Raw genomic sequence first — 18,236 nt, forward strand, 5'->3', positions numbered from 1 at the left:
TTTTCTTTCCCATCCTTGTGCACTCAGAACTTGAGAGCCGTCCGTAATGAATTCGTTATCGATAGGCAGCAACAAAAATTAAAAGAAACATCCCTGCTTGGGCACCAAGGTGCATGAACACGTTTCGTGGTGGTTGGTTCTATTATAATTGAAGGTCCTTACAGCTTAGATGATCCATTATAATGTTTGTAATTGTATTACAGCCATGTTTCTCAAAATGTCAACGTCTGTCAAAATAGCATCAAGATGGTACCGTTTGGGTTCGAAATTTTTACTCTTAGGAGGAAAAAACATGCACACACCCTGCGTGGTTATTCTGTTATTTAGCGTTATTAAATCGCAATGACCGCCAGAATAAACTGTATGAGATTTTAGGCTCCGCGAACCGATTTAGTGGTCTGTGTAGTTCTCGCATTGGGAGCCTGTGCTCTGCTGTGCTCACACAGAAATTACCGAGGGAGGTGGTGATGAAATGAAATGATCGTATGAGCATTGTTGGCCGGGATGTTCCATTCGGGTTCGGCCACCAAGTGCAAGTCTTATTTCAATCGGCGCCACATTGGGCAATTTGTGGCCGATGATGAGGATGAAATGATGATGAGGACAACACAGCACCCAGTCCACGAGCAGAGAAAATCTCCAACCCAACCAGGAATCGAACCCAGGCCCAGTGCATGGGAGGCAAGCACTTTACCACCCAGCTAAGCAGGCGGACGCGGGAGGTGGTGCAGTGAACAAATGAATGTTATTAAGAAGCAGCCAGTTTAAAATCTAAGGCCGGCTATCCCGGTCTAGGTTTTCGCTGTTTCTCTAATTACTTAAAAAGTAAAATTAGTGTTAACATCCTGTCAACGACGAAGTGAATAATGACAGACCACAATCTCTGATTAGGGAAGGAAATAGCCCGTGCCCTTTCAAAGGAACCATTCACATTAAATTACATGGTGTTTATAAATTAGTTATACAAAAGTAACCATTAATTGTGAAAAGGGTAAATAACTGACAGAAATGTTTAATACAGCACTGAATGCGGTATATCTTCAAGTACTGTTTCCGCCTAACACTGTCAGTTTTCCATTCTCAAAGGATATTTCTGGTTCAGAAACGGGCAGTCCGGGCAATAAATGGTGTAAGTTCGCGAATCTGTTGCCGACCCCTCTTCACTAGTCTGGGTATTCTGACATTGGCCTCTCAATAAATATATATTCTTTACTGTCGTTTCTTGTTAACAATATCAGCTTATTGCTAAGAATTAGCAGCTTTCACTCAGATAATACTAGACAAAAATCCAATCTGCATTTGGATCGCACTTCCTTAACTCTTGTGCAGAAAGGTGTGCAGTATACTGCTGCATCCATTTTCAATAAGCTATTACAAGAATTCAAAAATCTTAGCAGTAATCCATGCGCTTTCAAATCGAAACTGAAGAGCTCCCTCATGGGTCACTCTTCTATTCCGCCGAGAAGTTCCTTGAAAAATTAAGCTGATTCCTATGTTTATTGTTGATTGCGTTTACTTAAACTTATGGCTTGAATTTTTTGGGTTGATAAACATTTTATTCTATCTGTTATTACTTTCACGTTGTAATTTCATGTACTGACACGTTCCATGACCTTGGAGATTTGCTTCTCAATTTGGTCCTACGGAACTAGACGTGTAAAATAAATAAAATAAAAAAACTGGGGCAATGGCAAATCCGCCGCTGCAGATGATGTAGATCTTGATATTTTAGTGCACGTTGGAGATGAATATTACACGTTAAAGTGGTGGAACAGACATGAACAGGATCTACCGCTCATGGCTGCAGTTACAAGACGTATTTTAAATATCCCAGCAACAAAGGCACCTAGTGAAAGATGCTTTAGTGAAGCTGCTATGTTATTAGCAAATCGGGACAACCAGTTAAATCCAGACTGCGTCAGTGATCTACCGCTCATCAAGAATAACTACAAATTTACTTCAAGTGAAAAGTGTGAATAAATGGTTCAAATGGCTCTAAGCACTATGGGATTAACATCTGAGGTCATCAGTCCCCTAGAACTACTTAAACCTAACTAAGCTAAGAACATCACACACATCCATGCCCGAGGCAGGATTCGAACCTGCGACCGTAGCGGTCGCGCGGTTCCAGACTGAAGTGCCTAGAACCGCTCGGCCACACCGGCCGGCTACAGTATATCTTCTGGTTTTATTTATAAATGGTCGATGTGGATACCTTACCGGACAGACTGCCGAACTTGTTCAACTGCTCCATCAGAGACTACAGGCCGACACTGACCTGGCGTCCTATGTGATACATAGACAGTTTCGGTGAAACTATTGTGCCAATTAATAACAGTTTATATTTGAGGTGGTGGCTTGCGATATTTAGTCCTGAATTCTCTCTAAACTGTAGTAGCGGATTTGGCTTCATGAACCATAAACAACACTGTGAACGCTCTGCACCGATATACGACTCCATGATGACTGAATAACTCATTCGCACATAATGTCTAGCCGAATGGGAAACCGACCATTCTTAAACGAAAAATTACAAATAAGTACAGGGCTAACATGAGCAGCACAGACAGTACTTTAATATTCTGCTAGGGACTCAGTCACATCCATGAGAATCCTTAGTCTTCAATCATTTCATTATTGACTCAATCTCCCCCTTGTCAGTATCACAGAGAAGTATTTCAGACATCAATCTCGGAAAGGCATTTTCCAAGAGAGTTACGTGATTCAAATGTTCAAATGTGTGTGAAATCTTATGGGACTTAACTGCTAAGGTCATCAGTCCCTAAGCTTACACACTACTAAACCTAAATTATCCTAAGGACAAACACACACAACCATGCCCGAGGGAGGACTCGAACCTCCGCCGGGACCAGCCGCACAGTCCATGACTGCAGCGCTCCAGACCGCTCGGCAAATCCCACGCGGCTTGCATGATTCCCTATAGAAACTAAATTTTTATTTAATTCACCAGCAATGCTCAGCAAATGATTGTTAAATACTGTACATGTATCTGACTTGTCAGTAACAGAAATATTTCTACTACGAATCGACTTTATATCGTCGACCTGACACTTCCTACACAACTGACCATATGGTTTTACTTTTATCCTATGAATTCGCTACTCTATTTGCGTACCACATACTCTTTGCCTTCCTAATAACATTTTTCAGCACATTGCAATACTGTTTGTAACGGGCTATCGTAGGTTGATTGTGACTACTTCTAACATTTTGATATTATTCCCGCATTGTTCTACAGTAATTGAAACGATCTCTCCTTCTGGGAGGCGATGAGACTTGACACTTGACGGCTCTCTCTTAATAAGCAACGGAGAGAGAAGTAATACAGAACTGCATGAAGGTGTACCTGAGAAAATGTATTTCACATTGATAAAATATTATACAAATTATAATATTTCCGTTTGGCAATAAGACAATTTGCACTAACTGTACAAGAACGATTACGTTAATGATTGCATGTAGTAGCTGTAAAACTAGCACACTTTTGTCGCACACCCCTAAGAATTTCCTGCTTATCATTTGTATCAAGTATGTAGGTATCACGGGAAGACTACCAAAAGAACGTAGCAATTTTATGGTTAGAGGTCATGACGACTTTCTTATGTACAAAAGTAAGGGCTTGATTTTTAATCCCTTGTATCTCATATTAACAAATACATATCTGTCAAGTACACATCAATTACGCTAGTTAATTGCAAATCTATCCTTTCTAAGTATCATAATGAAACAGTACTTGCAGCTGCAGTAATGTAACACACCTCACACTATTTGACAATCATTTTCGTTTACACAGCAGATTTGTTGTCAAACCAAGGAAGAACTAACTACATTGTAGGTTCTTTTTCGCCTTTTCATCAGTCCCCTCTTCAAATGGTTCCAGGAAATCCACAAATGTTCCTGTAAACTAATTGTTATAAAACTGTAACCAGAATTATTTTCCGTCATTACCAAGCAGCAACTTCGTTAATTGAGTGTGTATGGATTCTAGCGTAGTCTGATAGCTGTTTCGACGTGTACTGACCTCTTGTTTGGAAGATAAGCAGAGACCACTTTTTTTCATGTACCATACAACGTATTTTTCGATACTTATTGTTCCTGCAATCTTTGGGGCATCATTTAACAAAAACCTACCTTCATCGAAAGTGTGGCTAAGTGCTGTGTTAATACAACGAGCAGCACAAAGAATCTTTCTTCATATTCTCATGCTTTTGTTATACTGACATCCTAGTCTCTGACAAAAAAATAAATAAATTATGCAACATGTCCGGCGAGACGGTCCAGTCAGCCATACTCTCTTATATTTCTTTTTTAATATTTGCTCCCATCTTCTTAACGTCCGGGAATAAAGTATTATTCACAAGAGACCAATCCGTATTAATGTCATATGCTGAAAGCGTCAAATGATGCACAAATGGTTCAAATGGCTCTGAGCACTATGGGACTTAACATCTATGGTCATCAGTCCCCTAGAACTTAGAACTACTTAAACCTAACTAACCTAAGGACAGCACACAACACCCAGTCATCACGAGGCAGAGAAAATCCCTGACCCCGCCGGGAATCGAACCCGGGAACCCGGGCGTGGGAAGCGAGAACGCTACCGCACGACCACGAGCTGCGGACGATGCACCTAGTTGTGTGAATCAGTCACATATCGGCGGCTGTAGCAAATGATTTATTAATAACTTTATTAATAACAGAAGGCAGTGTTCTGTTTCATATTCAGTCAACCTATTCTTTGAAATGTCTGCTTGTATAAGAGGGATGTAGCATTTACTTTCCTGCTGGTGTGACTGAAGGAGCTGTGTCAGTGTGCTTCTTTAAATGAGTAGTTTCCGACTGGAAATACAACAGTATAGAGCAGTTCATGCGCGATACGTACCCAGGTGACTTTCTGTTTTCCTCTACAACCAACAGAAATTTATGCCATAGTTCGCTTTTTAGCCCTCTCATTTCTTCAGTGTCTATGCATTGGTTTCAATGTTACTACACTGACTTCCTCATGCTTCAGGATAACAGACAGACGACGAATGAGAAGCCTGTACTGGTAGCAGTTGCGCGCAGATCAGGATGTTTAACGTATTAATCAGACATTACCTAGTATTCGGTCATGCTCGGCCACAATAACTGGTGCGGGCAGTCTATACTGTTAGACTGTCCGCGCTCCATCTCACATTTCGTGCCGCTTACTCGGTGTTACAGGACTTAAGCGTAGAACTGGTATTAGGCGATCACGTGACCCTCCAACGCTGGTGCAAGTAATGGTAGTCAAGTGGAGTGTATGCGCCAGTAGATTGTGCACAATCGGCATAGTAAGATGGGTACTAGGCGAGACGTGACAGAAGTGCAGAAAGGAGCTGTTGTTTTTCGACGTGCCTATGACAACAATGTGAATGAAGTTGCCTGATTTGTGATGTATCAGTCCCGAATGTCCAACATGTCTACACGGAATGATGTACCACTCGTAGCTATGTAACACGGAATGAAAACAGTGCTTGTACACAGATCCTAACCAACAGCGACCTAAGACAACAGTTAGTGACAACCTGATTCGAACCCGACAGGAATTGCTGCAGTCAGTCAACGTAGGTCTCTCTGAGCCAGTTTCCGTATGAACATTGAGAACGAAATTGCATGCAATGGACATGGACATCTGGGGTCGGGTACCTCGCAAAACGTCACAGCTTACGTCTTCACTACGTCAAACAAAACAGAAACTGGACAGTAGCTGATTTGAGGCGTGTAGTGCGGTCCGAGGAGCCCCGGTTTTGCCTCTTTTCATATGCTGCAAGGCGGTAGAGTACACAGACAGCCCAACGAGGCTTTTAATCCATAGTGTGTAGATGGTGTTCATGAGACCCGACGCAATTCTGTGATGTTTTGGGGTTATTTTCATACGGTGACTTGGGACCATTCATTCAGATAAACATGAACATTAACCAGGATATTGTTTCAACATTGTCGGCGAACAAGTGTTACCCTTTCTTCTACGTCTTCACAATGAGTATTCTGCGAACAGTCCCGTATTCCTAAATGACGACAGCCGTTTTCGCAGGGATTCATGCAAGTTCTGGTTTGACAAACACTCTGGTACCCTATCGCTCCTCGATTAGCCCGTTGCCGGCCGAAGTGGCCGTGCGGTTAAAGGCGCTGCAGTCTGGAACCGCAAGACCGCTACGGTCGCAGGTTGGAATCCTGCCTCGGGCATGGATGTTTGTGATGTCCTTAGGTTAGTTAGGTTTAACTAGTTCTAAGTTCTAGGGGACTAATGACCTCAGCAGTTGAGTCCCATAGTGCTCAGAGCCATTTTGATTAGCCCGTTAAATTACCTATTCTAAGAGCTACAGAAAACGTCTAGGACTATTTGGAACAGCTGCTGAAACGTAGCAGTTTGGTTGTTCCTGGGCATCTAATCGTCAATGAATGGCTTCTGACGCACATGTCCCAAATGAAGTAATTTGTGCACTCTTCCTCGTCGAATTGGGGCCATTATTAATACTAGAGGCGGTGTTAGGGAGATGACAAATCTGCAGTTTCTCTTTAAAATTATGGAACTCTCAAATCATGGTTCTTTTCAAGTTTACTTTCAACCCCGCCGTTGCGATTATGTGCGATCAAAGCAGCACGCAGAAGGCGCACCCAAGCATCATAAGACGCAGCACGCTGAAGGCGCACCCAAGCATCATATGGAAAAAATCTTTTTGTCAGCTACGTCAGGAATCAGTTACTACCTGAAACTGCGTTTGCTCTTTCCGCTTACTTCTTTTACGTCGGTATGTTGAAAAAATTAACGGAAATTGCGAAGATACATCAGTATTGTATTCTACGTTGTTAATTATCCATTTCAGCGTGTCAGAAATAATATTGGGTGTCCTCCATCACACAAAAATTAGCTACTACATAATAGCAACAGCATATGCATTAACATCGGTAATAACGGAATAATAGCACACTATGTATAAGAGAAGATACAGAACACCGTTTCCATCCAAAGTGGCGAAGGCGTTTCAAGATAAGCCTTGTGTCTTGTCCTTAAGTGGCGGCATTGTTTTCGTACCATTCACCGCACTTCGCTTTCGTAGTTGTATCTGAGCTGCCAGCATCAACGCTTGCTCTCCACTGGTGCGAAAGCAAAATGCTAATGAGAATTCTATTTCTGGTACTGAAAGTTGTCAGTCGATCAACAACCTACAATAAGTGGTGGTGGTTGTTGGGATGTTTAAGGGGGACTAAACATACAATAAGTAGTCTGGCATCTAGTCACAAAGATGTACAGCGAGTAAAGTGCTCCTTTCTGTTTGTAGTTACGCTGGGTGTCAAGTCACGACATTTAATCGACAACACGTTCGCCGAAGAACGGTTACGTCTTTTAAACAAAGTAGACACTTACGAGAGTGTTTTTCTAGGGTACCGTCACTTATAATCCTCATAAGGAACAAAACAACATACAAATACTTCAGCCCTTTCCTCGCTACATTAAACGCCTGGATCTCAATACATTTACTAGTAATACCGGACGCGATTAGAAGACTAAACCGTAAGCAATATACACTGACGGAAAAAAGTCACAATATCAAGGAATAGTACGACATAAACGAAAGTTGGTACGCGTGTTTCTACATTTGAAAGATGTCTATTCAGTTTTCACGCCAATCGCGTAAGAGTGGCGCAAGAAGCGCCGCTATGAAGATGCAAATCAGGTTTGCTTTAAATACACGATTTAACGATCGTGAGCGTTAGTTACCTTTGAAATTCGGCGTGATGAGTTGATGTTAGTCCAGAATGACTTAAAGACGACAAAAAAGCCATTATCAGCACCTCACTGAGTTCGAATGGGGTCGTGTAACAGGGCTAGGAGAAGCTGGATGTTCCTTTTGCGATATTGCAGAAAGTCTTCGCAGCAATGTACCCACTGTACTTGATAGTTGGCAGCGGTGGTCACGAGAATGTACGGCCGCAAGAAGATCGGGCTCCAGACGACCACGTGGCACTACCGAGAGGGAAGACCATCATGTTCGGTGTATGAATCTTGTGCATCGTATCGCAGCTGCTGCAACAATTTGCGGAGCGGTTGGTAGCGTAGTGACACAACGAACTCTTACTTCAAGGATAGCTCCGACCTAGACGCCCTCTAGAGTGCATTCCACTGACCATAAGCGACAGCCATTTGCAGTTCAGTAGTGTCAAGCGAAAGCTCATTGGAGGACAAAGTGGAGGTCTGTTGTGTTTTCTGATGAAAGCTGGTTCTGCCTCTGCGCCAGTGATGGCCGTGTGTTAGTAAGGAGGCCAGTTGAGGGCCTGCAACCAACACGTCCGCGTACTAGACACATTGGGCCTACACCAGGAGTTCCGGTCTGGGGTGCCATTTCGTATGGCAGCAGGAGCACTCACGTGGTTGTCCCACACACCCTGACTGCAAATTTGTATGTCAATCTGGTGATTCGACCAGCCGACTGGAGTGGCCGAGCGGTTCTAGGCGCACATCCATGCCTCGGGCATGGATGTGTGTGATGTCCTTAGGTTAGCTAGGTTTAAGTAGTTCTAAGTTCTAGGGGACTGATGACCTCAGATGTTAAGTCCCATAGTGCTCAGAGCCATTTGAACCATTTTTTTGGTGATTCGACCTGTTGTGCTGCCATTCATGACAAGCTTTCCAGGGATATCTTCCAGCAGGATAACGCTCGCCTACATACGGCTGTTGTAACCCAATGTGCTCTACAGAGTGTCGACATGTTGCCTTGGCCTGCTCGACCACCAAATCCGTCCCCAATCGAGCACATATGAGTCTACAATAACAGCCATAGCCACATTTGTTCAAGCAGTATTGAATAAACTTGATGATGGAAACAAAGTTATTGGCACCTTCTTAGACCTATCTAAGGCTTTTGATACTGTAAATCACTCCATTCTTCTACATAAGTTAGAAACTTATGGGGTCAGAGGAATGGCATTAGATTTGTTAAGATCGTACCTTGCTGACAGGAGACAATGTGTTAAGTTGTATCATACAAGCGGGGGGACTTATACAAACAGTAAAATCATCTTATAAAGTTCTTAACTGTGGAGTCCCTCAGGGAAGTATTATTGGGCCTTTTCTGTTCATTGTGTACATCAATGATATAATAATTCCAAATAATGCAGACATTGTGAATTGTGCCGACGACACTTCCTTCATAAGCTGGGGCCCTACAAAACAGCTAGCAGTGCAAAATAATATGAAGAACACTAGCCTCATCATAGAATATATGACTAAAAATAAATTGGCATTAAATAAGGAAAAGACAATTCTAATGGAGTTTATGGTAAATTACAAATCAAGACAAGTGGATACTGAGCCAGAGTTATCAATGAAACAATTGATAAACATAAATTCCTGGGTATTATAGTTGATGAACATCTTACATGGAAGGAGCACATCAGCTACATGTGTAAAAAGATCTCGTGTAATACCTACCTGCTAAAACGCCTTTCTAGCATAATAGCGTCACCAGTCTTAAGACACTCCCACCTACAATACGGTATTGAGATTTGGGGCGGGGCGCGAACGGTATACATGGATAGGGCTTTTAGAGCCCAGAAGAGAGCAATTAGGATAATAGTGAATATTAGTAAACGTCAGTCCTGTAGAGAACACTTCATTAAGTATAATATACTAACAGTGTATTCATTATATGTCCTGAGGGCTATACTGTTCGTAAAAGAAAATATGGAGCACAGTATAATAAATAGTGATATCCATAGTTATAATACAAGGAAGAAAGAGGATTACCACATAAAATTCAGAAATAAAAAAGCAACCGATCATAATCCATTTCCTGCTGGAAGATTTTTTACAACAGACTGCCAAATACCATAAAAATGTTAAAAGGAAACATATTTAAAATAAAATAAAGCAGCTGTTAATTGCTAAATGTTTTTACTCCATCAAGGATTTTTAATGTTGTATGTACTTTATTTCTACTACTAAACTATTATTATTGTTCATGTATGTACTGACTGACTATGTCCACGACTGTAAAAGTTATTATGGACAAATAAACCATTATTATTATTATTATTATTATTATTATCAATGGACGACAACACCAGCGTTATCCACAAACAGCATTAACCGTCCCTGTATTGACCGACCAAGTCGAACAGGCGTGGAACTCCATCCCAATAACTGACATCCGGCACCTGTACGACACAATGCATGCACGTTTGCATGCTCGCATTCAACATTCTGTCAGTTACACTGGTCAATTGATGTACCAGCATTTGACATTTGCAATGGCTTATCTCACGCTTGCATTAACCTGTGATCTTTCAATGTTAATCTCTTAAATATTTTATCTAGTTAAATGTATTCCCAAATTTTCATTACTCTTCATTAATTATATTTTCGTGTTGCGATTTCTTACCGTCAGTGTATAAAGTGAACTACTTTCCTCGCATCCAGCAATACTAGAATTTTACGGGCTTCAGTAATTTCAGTCTACAAAGTTGGATTATGTTATCTTCGTTGGACTGTAAAATGGACTATGGTTGTACTGTGCTTTGTTAAATCAAAGATTTTTAAAAAATTGAAATGTAAAGAGTCTCGCTCCTCAATCATCTGACTGTCCTGATCAGATACATATCTGAAATAACGACAAGGCGTGTAGCATACAGTACTTCTTACAGTGCCATATATGAAAGCTTATTCCCAATCTGTTCACAGATGGATGACGCTTTACATGCATCTACCTGTATGCTAGCTCCAGTTATCTCTATGGGAGTGACACGTAGGAAAGGTCTATAGCAGGGCTTAACAACCGGCCGGTTTTGAGCGCGAGTACTCGCGTCTGCTCAGGCACGTGCTCGCGAGCAGCTGCAAGGTCGTGGAGTAGGGAGGGAGGGGAGGGAGGGGAAATGCGCGCGCACGTTTGAATAGGGCCGCAGCGTGCCTATTGAATTCGCGCCGACTGTGTAACGTTTAAAGTACTACGACCAGCTCTTAACAGTCACTTCGCTGGTTAAGAATCATGTGAAGTCGCTGTTGTGTAACCCCAACCATGCTTTCGCAGTTCAACCCCCATTGGGGGGAATTGTATCTGTTTACAGAAAAAGATGGTGTTGCAAAATGTTTAGTATGTCACAAAACGCTGAATTCTTTTAGGAAATTTAATTTGCAGCGACATTATATGTCGTACCACGCGAAAGACTACGGACGTGGAAAATGTGATTGACCAGATCATGCACAGGAAGTTATTAAACTTAAAAGGAAGCTATCCGAAGAAGATCTGGACGACGAAGAAAAATCAACTGAGGCAGCTCTCAGAGTGGGTTACAAAACTGCTATGCTTTTAGCAAAATCCCTGCGCCCCTTACCTGATGGCGATTTAATAAAGGAATGTTTGGTAGTTGCAGCGGAACATTTGTGTCCATCTCAAGTTGAACAGTTTCGGATTGTGCCATTATCTAACATGACCATTATGCGTCGCATACAGGACATGGCAGACGACGTCCAGAGCCAGCTTGCAAATATCGGTAAAGATTTTATGGCGTATTTTCTAGCTCTGGACGAAAGTGTTGATATCACTGGAACAGCGCAGCTTACCATATTTATTAGAGGTGTTAATAGAGATCTTCAGGTGAGGGAGGAGCTCCTCGATGTAGTAGCCATGAAAAACACTACAACCGGAGGTGATATTTTAAGTAGTGTTGAAGAAAGTGTTGAAAATATAGGATTGTCGTGGAATTCTTTAGTTTCAGTGTCTACAGATGGTAGAGGCATACACTAAGCTAATAAAATTATGTGGCACGTGTACATTCTCCTTTATTTGTTTCATTTGTCGCAGTAATAATTCGTGAGTGATGTCCCTGCAGGTGGCCGCGGATTTACATCGACTGGCTGCAGCTGTTGTGTACCTCACGTGACTCTCCCTACTCTCCGCTCTGCTCCGGTAGTGGGGGTAGCGTGCTCGCGCTGCTCCGTGCTCGCGCCTTGCTGCTCACAGCTTGCTCCGCGAGCACGTATGTTGTGAAGCCCTGGTCTATAGTATACGTGAAAATGTCTACGCAGTTTTAAACTAGTTCGAGGCTACGCAGTTACTGTAACTGAGAATCACTTGGACAGACGCAGGAAAAGCGCAAAGTACAAAAACGCAGCAACCACTGTTACTGAAATTATACGAATGCGTGGTGTCCAAAAGAACAGACACCACCCAGAATCCGCAGCTGTGATAAATTATATGTAAATTGAAGGTGGAGAGGGGGATGAGGGGAGAAAGAAAAAGAAAGGGAAGGTATAACTGATGTCAGCTACATCGAGACATTACGCAGAATCAGCGGCGACGAGTGCAAATGTGTACCGAACAAGGATTCGAACCTGGGATCTCCTGCTTACAAGGCAGGTGCGTTAACCACTGCGTCATCTGGGACACAGTGTTGTCGCAACTGCACAGACTGTCTCGGCACACCTACATCTACATCTACATTTATACTCCGCAAGCCACCCAACGGTGTGTGGCGGAGGGCACTTTACGTGCCACTGTCATTACCTCCCTTTTCTGTTCCAGTCGCCTATGGTTCTCGGCAAGAACGACTGTCTGAAAGCCTCCGTGCGCGCTCGAATCTCTCTAATTTTACATTCGTGATCTCGGGAGGTATAAGTAGGGGGAAGCAATATATTCGATACCTCATCCAGAAACGCACCCTCTCGAAACCTGGCGATGCAGAGCGCCTCTCTTGCAGAGTCTGCCACTTGAGTTTGCTAAACATTTCCGTAACGCTATCACGCTTACCAAATAACCCTGTGACGAAACGCGCCGCTCTTCTTTGGATCTTCTCTATCTCCTCCGTCAACCCGATCTGGTACGGATCCCACACCGATGAGCAATACTCAAGTATAGGTCGAACGAGTGTTTCGCAAGCTACCTCCTTTGTTGATGGACTACATTTTCTACGGACTCTCCCAATGAATCTCAACCTGGTACCCGCCTTACCAACAATTAATTTTATATGATCATTCCACTTCAAATCGTTCCGCACGCATACTCCCAGATATTTTACAGAAGTAACTGCTACCAGTGTTTGTTCCGCTATCATATAATCATACAATAAAGGATCCTTCTTTCTATGTATTCGCAATACATTACATTTGTCTATGTTAAGGGTCAGTTGCCACTCCCTGCACCAAGTGCCTATCCGCTGCAGATCTTCCTGCATTTCGCTACAATTTTCTAATGCTGTAACTTCTCTGTATACTACAGCATCATCCGCGAAAAGCCGCATGGAACTTCCGACACTATCTTCTAGGTCATTTATATATATTGTGAAAAGCAATGGCCCGCAGCTCGTGGTCGTGTGGTAGCGTTCTCGCTTCCCGCGCCCGGGTTCGATTCCCGGCGGGGTCAGGGATTTTCTCTGCCTCGTGATGGCTGGGCATTGTGTGATGTCCTTAGGTTAGTTAGGTTTAAGTAGTTCTAAGTTCTAGGGGGCTGATGACCATAGATGTTAAGTCCCATAGTGCTTAGAGCCATTTGAACCATTTTTTTTTTTTTTTTTTTTTAAGCAATGGTCCCATAACACTCCCCTGTGGCACGCCAGAGGTTACTTTAACGTCTGTAGACGTCTCTCCATTGATAACAACATGCTGTGTTCTGTTTGCTAAAAACACCTCGAGGCTGATCCACATTCCCACCGTGCGCCGCCTATCCACAGCCCCTCTTCATTTCCTCCATGTTCGCTACACAGAGATCAAGCTTTTGCTATCGGCCTCTCGATATTTTTAAAAATATCAACAATCCTAGTTCACAACATGCAGCGATGTTAGAATGTACAGGGTTGTTATCGACACCAAACCAACAACGATGATTTAGGTACACATGATGACGTGATAGATAAAGTATACGAAGATATTGATAGGGTAATACAGTACGTAAAGCACTGAAGAAGGTGGATCCATTGCCAATCTAGGCGAATCAATAATATGCGGACGCACAAGTACGTCCTACCTCCTGCAGTAATCTCTGGATAGCGAGCATGGAGGAAATGGACAGGGACTGTGGATAGATGGCACTCTGTGGAAAAGTGAGTCGGCTGTGAGGCGTTCCGAGAGAGGCCGCGCAGTTGCCATAACACTGTGTTCCGGATGGCGCACTGGTTTTCGTACCTGCCTAGTAAGCAGCAGATCCCAGGTTCGAAACCTAGTCTGGCACACATTTTCACTCGTCGCCGCTGATTCCACTTAATGTCCCGCTGCAGCAGAGATCAATAATCCCTTCCCTTGCTTTTCCTCCCCTTCCACCTTCAATACTGTTACTGAAAGAGTAAAACACTGACGTCACAGCAAAGGAACGGCATCATTTTACTGGCTGTAGTCTTTTTTAGGGTTCAGTGTCTCAACATGTAAAAACGGAACCCTTACAGGATCACTTTGTTGAGCGTCTGTCCATCGGGCTGTCTATCCGACTGTTCAAAACCCTTTTTCTCATAAACAGCTACACGTATCAAGTTGAAATTTATGTCACATACTGAGGTCCATAATTTTTTGGTGGTGTAAAAATGTTAAGCTTCTTAGTGAATGTAGTCAAAAGATACGACCATTTATGTCACTTATTTTGATTCTAGCAAACTCACTCATCAGTACCTATAGGGTACTTCCCGTTGGTCTCGAATCATAAGAAGAAAGGTTTCACAGTGCAAGTAATGAGAAAAATCCGAAGTTGTTAATTTGTAATTATATCACAGTAAAAACATTTCTTTTGTCATTTGTTATCCGACTTCAAACTTGAAATTAAAACATTCTCGAAAATCTAGGAATCTCTGGGATCGACATCTTGCCTGCGGCAACGTCGATAACACGGAAAAATCGCCGAGATCCCCGATTTCTTGAATGGATGAACTGTCTACAAACGTAATTAACTCTATGTGGAACCGTTAGTGCGCGAGTCCTACTAGCACCTGGCAAATTCTTTAAATTACTCATTGGTTATAAGTTAAGCATGGGGCAAGGGGTTTGAAGTGTTTGACAATATAAGGCTCAAATAGGCATTAGTAAACATGTAACTGGTAGACAGCACATGGAGCAGGTAGCAAACAAATAATGTTCTGACGGGGACGGTTATGTCGTTAATAGGTTATAGGTACTCCTTTCTCAAAGTCACGACCTACCTCCGAGTAACTGGGTCTATAGGGGGGAATCGTGTAACAGAATAGAAAGATACTCCAAAGCAAAACCGGCAAAAAACATACCCGACGATGTGTAGGGGAGGACAGCAAAACTCACTCCTTTAGAAATAATCTTCGCAGACTGAACTTTCATAGTGCCCCGCTTTCAAAGACACATGTATCAATTTAGTGTCAGTCCGAGCAAAGCAAGAACATGAATATTGACTAGTAGCAAGTATACCCAGAGTCGTGAATCTGTAAACTGTTTCGTCATTTACCGCGGAACTCACACGAGTTGCTCCCCCTCACCTGTGAAGATCCTGGATAAGCTACTGAAAACCGGCCCAGTGTGCGCAATGTGTTTTGTTTTTAAGATCTCTTCGGCGTTATGACTACAATAATACTGAGGACGTAATAGCAACCAAGGGCGTCCATACCTGGAGAAAAGGGGGACCGCCACCACCCCCAGCTCTCAGGAAAAGGTAAAATATAGTGTAGCCAGGCGTCTTTCTTTCAAGCGAATGATTTAAAAGTCGGTATTATGCAGGTTTTTAACAGGATCGGAATGGGAACTTTTTAATGGCTACTTACAAGTCGCCATTTGTCTTCCAAAATATTAAAAATATCCCATACCCCAAAGTCTAGCCCCCTCCCCACTTACAAGATATCGTACAGGCGCGGCAGCAGCTCGGTTTCTATTACGAAATGCCGGTGGTTTTGTACGAGCTAACATCTCACTATTCGCTAAAAAAGCTTTAGGAAAAGCACTAAAACTAGATATTGGTTAGCAGAGGGCGATTCGAATCAGAAAAATATATGTATTCGACCAGATAGTTTACATCTCAGTATTTGATGACTGCTAAAAACTTGAAGACTTTAGAAATGAATTCAGATCCTCAGGAAAATTAGCTGCATTCTCGCAAACACAAGCCGTGCGATGAAAGACAGAATGACATCTTGAGAATTAGGTATACAGCACCTCCAGATATAAGCACAATATTTTTAGTATTTTAGTAATAAAGCCCTTTAATTAACATAAAAGGAAGCCACTTTATTTATTTATTTTATTTTTGTTATTAATTGGCTCCTTGGATCAAGTCAGTACAGTAGATTGTACAATTGATATGGGATAAGTCCACTTACGAACAGTAAATTCTTCATTCATTGTTTAAAATAGTAATACAACGCTGCTGTTGTCAGAACCTTGCTAAAAGATAAGATCATGAAAATTCTGCAAGCTGTATAAAAAAACTAATAAACAAATCTTTCGATCATTCTCACAGGCCGAGAAGTCATCGCGTAACATAGGTACCCTAGTATCCATTAACGGCTCCACAATGAGGTCATATCATTCAATTTTACATAATTTGTCTTAAATGCAACAGACACTCTAAAAATTAGAAACATCAAAAGTTTGAAGAAAATAGTTTGACGATCAACTGCGCAAGAAATGCCAGCAGTTTTTCAGCGAAACTGGAAATAATGAAGATGAAAAAGTCACGAAATATCATTCTCAAACATCGACGGCTCGGAAAAGAGATAAAAATTTCATAAAATATATGCAATGCTAAAAAATTTTGATTCAAACAGTAATGAAATTTTCTTGAAGGGACACATAAGTTAATGTACGTAAAAAAGCAAAGTCTGTTGCTAAGTATAGTGCCATAAGTGTCTTGCCAGACAAAATTAAGTGATGTGCTTGAGTGCTGTTCAAATGGTTGTAGTTTACCTTTCTACGAACCACTAACACGGTACAAGGAAAACGAGAACTTAATACAGAGTGACGTTTTCGTCAGCAGAGCCACGCTGCTGTGGTCTGGATCGATGTGAGCCCACATGCCAGACAAACCGTTGGGGTAGGGGGCAGGTGTTCCCACGCGCATGCTTCGTTGAGTTCAGTTCCAGTCCGTTGTGCAGGTTGCTCGCTATATGTTGTAGTAGCACACTAGCAGATTGCCGGACAGAAAAGGAAGATTAAAAGCAAAGCGTTATACATTTACTGTCACTTCTCAAATAGCATACACGGCACGGTTTCCTCATCTTAGGATAAATATCGAAGTGGCGACAGCAACGCTATCCGCCCATTTATTTAAATAAAAAAAATAAATAAAATAAAATAAAAAAGGAGAGTTGGCTTTAACGTTCCAACGAAGACGAGGTTATCAGAGACATAGCACAAGCTCGAAATGAACAAGAATGGGAAGGACAAAGGCCGTGCCATTTTCAATACAACCATCTCGCTATTTTCATAATATATATAGGCAAACCTCTGAAAACCTATAATTTCAACTCCTTCCTTAATGAATGCGAGTCCAGTGTCTTGACCGGAGCGCCAACTATCTTGATAAAAGCAAAGTAGTGCACTCTGATCTCGCATTCATGTGGGTTCCGTCGAAATGGGTATGGCCGATACCCTCGACCTGTCCAAGATTGAGTGTTGTCTGTAAATAATTTCATTGTAACAGTGGTCGGCAATTAATGCACAGGGAGGTGTCCGTGTGACTGAGTGGATGAAACAGCTGAGTAGGCAATGAAACAACAAACCTGTGTAAAGTTACAGACATAGCGAGGAAAATGCAATAAAAATCAAAGCAAGTAGCAAATGTTTGTAGTTTGGAAAACTAATATCACAAGGCATCAAGTTTTCAGACTTAAACATCAATGTCCCATTACCAAAATGCATAAAAAATAAGTCTTACTTTTGTTTTTATGTCCTAAGTGTATTATAAATGTAAATTACAAAAGTTTTTAACCAGATACATTTCACTTTCTTGGTAAAACATCATCAGTGTTGATTCTGTAAACATTTTGAATATATAATCCACTTTCATTCCTATAGAATTATAAAAATAAAAAAATGTATGTATTCAACATGTTACAGAATCATCAGTCACTACATTTACGACTAAAACTAGTACAGTAGCTGCTATGGAAGATGGCAAAAATCTGCACACCACAATACTGTAAAACTGGCCATGTCTTGAAAATCATACATGGTAGAACTAGAAATCAGAGAATGCTAAAACAGATGCATGATAAACCATGAACAAGACTTGAAGGAACAGTTTTTAAAAAGAAAT

The 18,236-nt window shown here is 41.9% G+C and overlaps 1 protein-coding gene across 1 annotated transcript in view; it reads right to left on the reverse strand.

Moving 5' to 3' along the window:
• Positions 1–16,999, reverse strand: part of LOC126249800 (ADP-ribosylation factor-like protein 6) — an 82,565-nt gene extending 65,566 nt beyond the window's left edge. Inside the window, exon 1 of the mRNA XM_049951492.1 lies at positions 16,886–16,999. The gene's annotated coding sequence lies outside the window, so the exon portion shown is untranslated. The remainder of the gene's footprint in view (positions 1–16,885) is intronic.
• Positions 17,000–18,236: the final 1,237 nt, after the last annotated feature.

The sequence above is a fragment of the Schistocerca nitens genome, chromosome 3 (genome assembly GCF_023898315.1).
Source record: "Schistocerca nitens isolate TAMUIC-IGC-003100 chromosome 3, iqSchNite1.1, whole genome shotgun sequence".
In the NCBI taxonomy this organism is placed as follows: Eukaryota; Metazoa; Arthropoda; class Insecta; order Orthoptera; family Acrididae; genus Schistocerca; species Schistocerca nitens.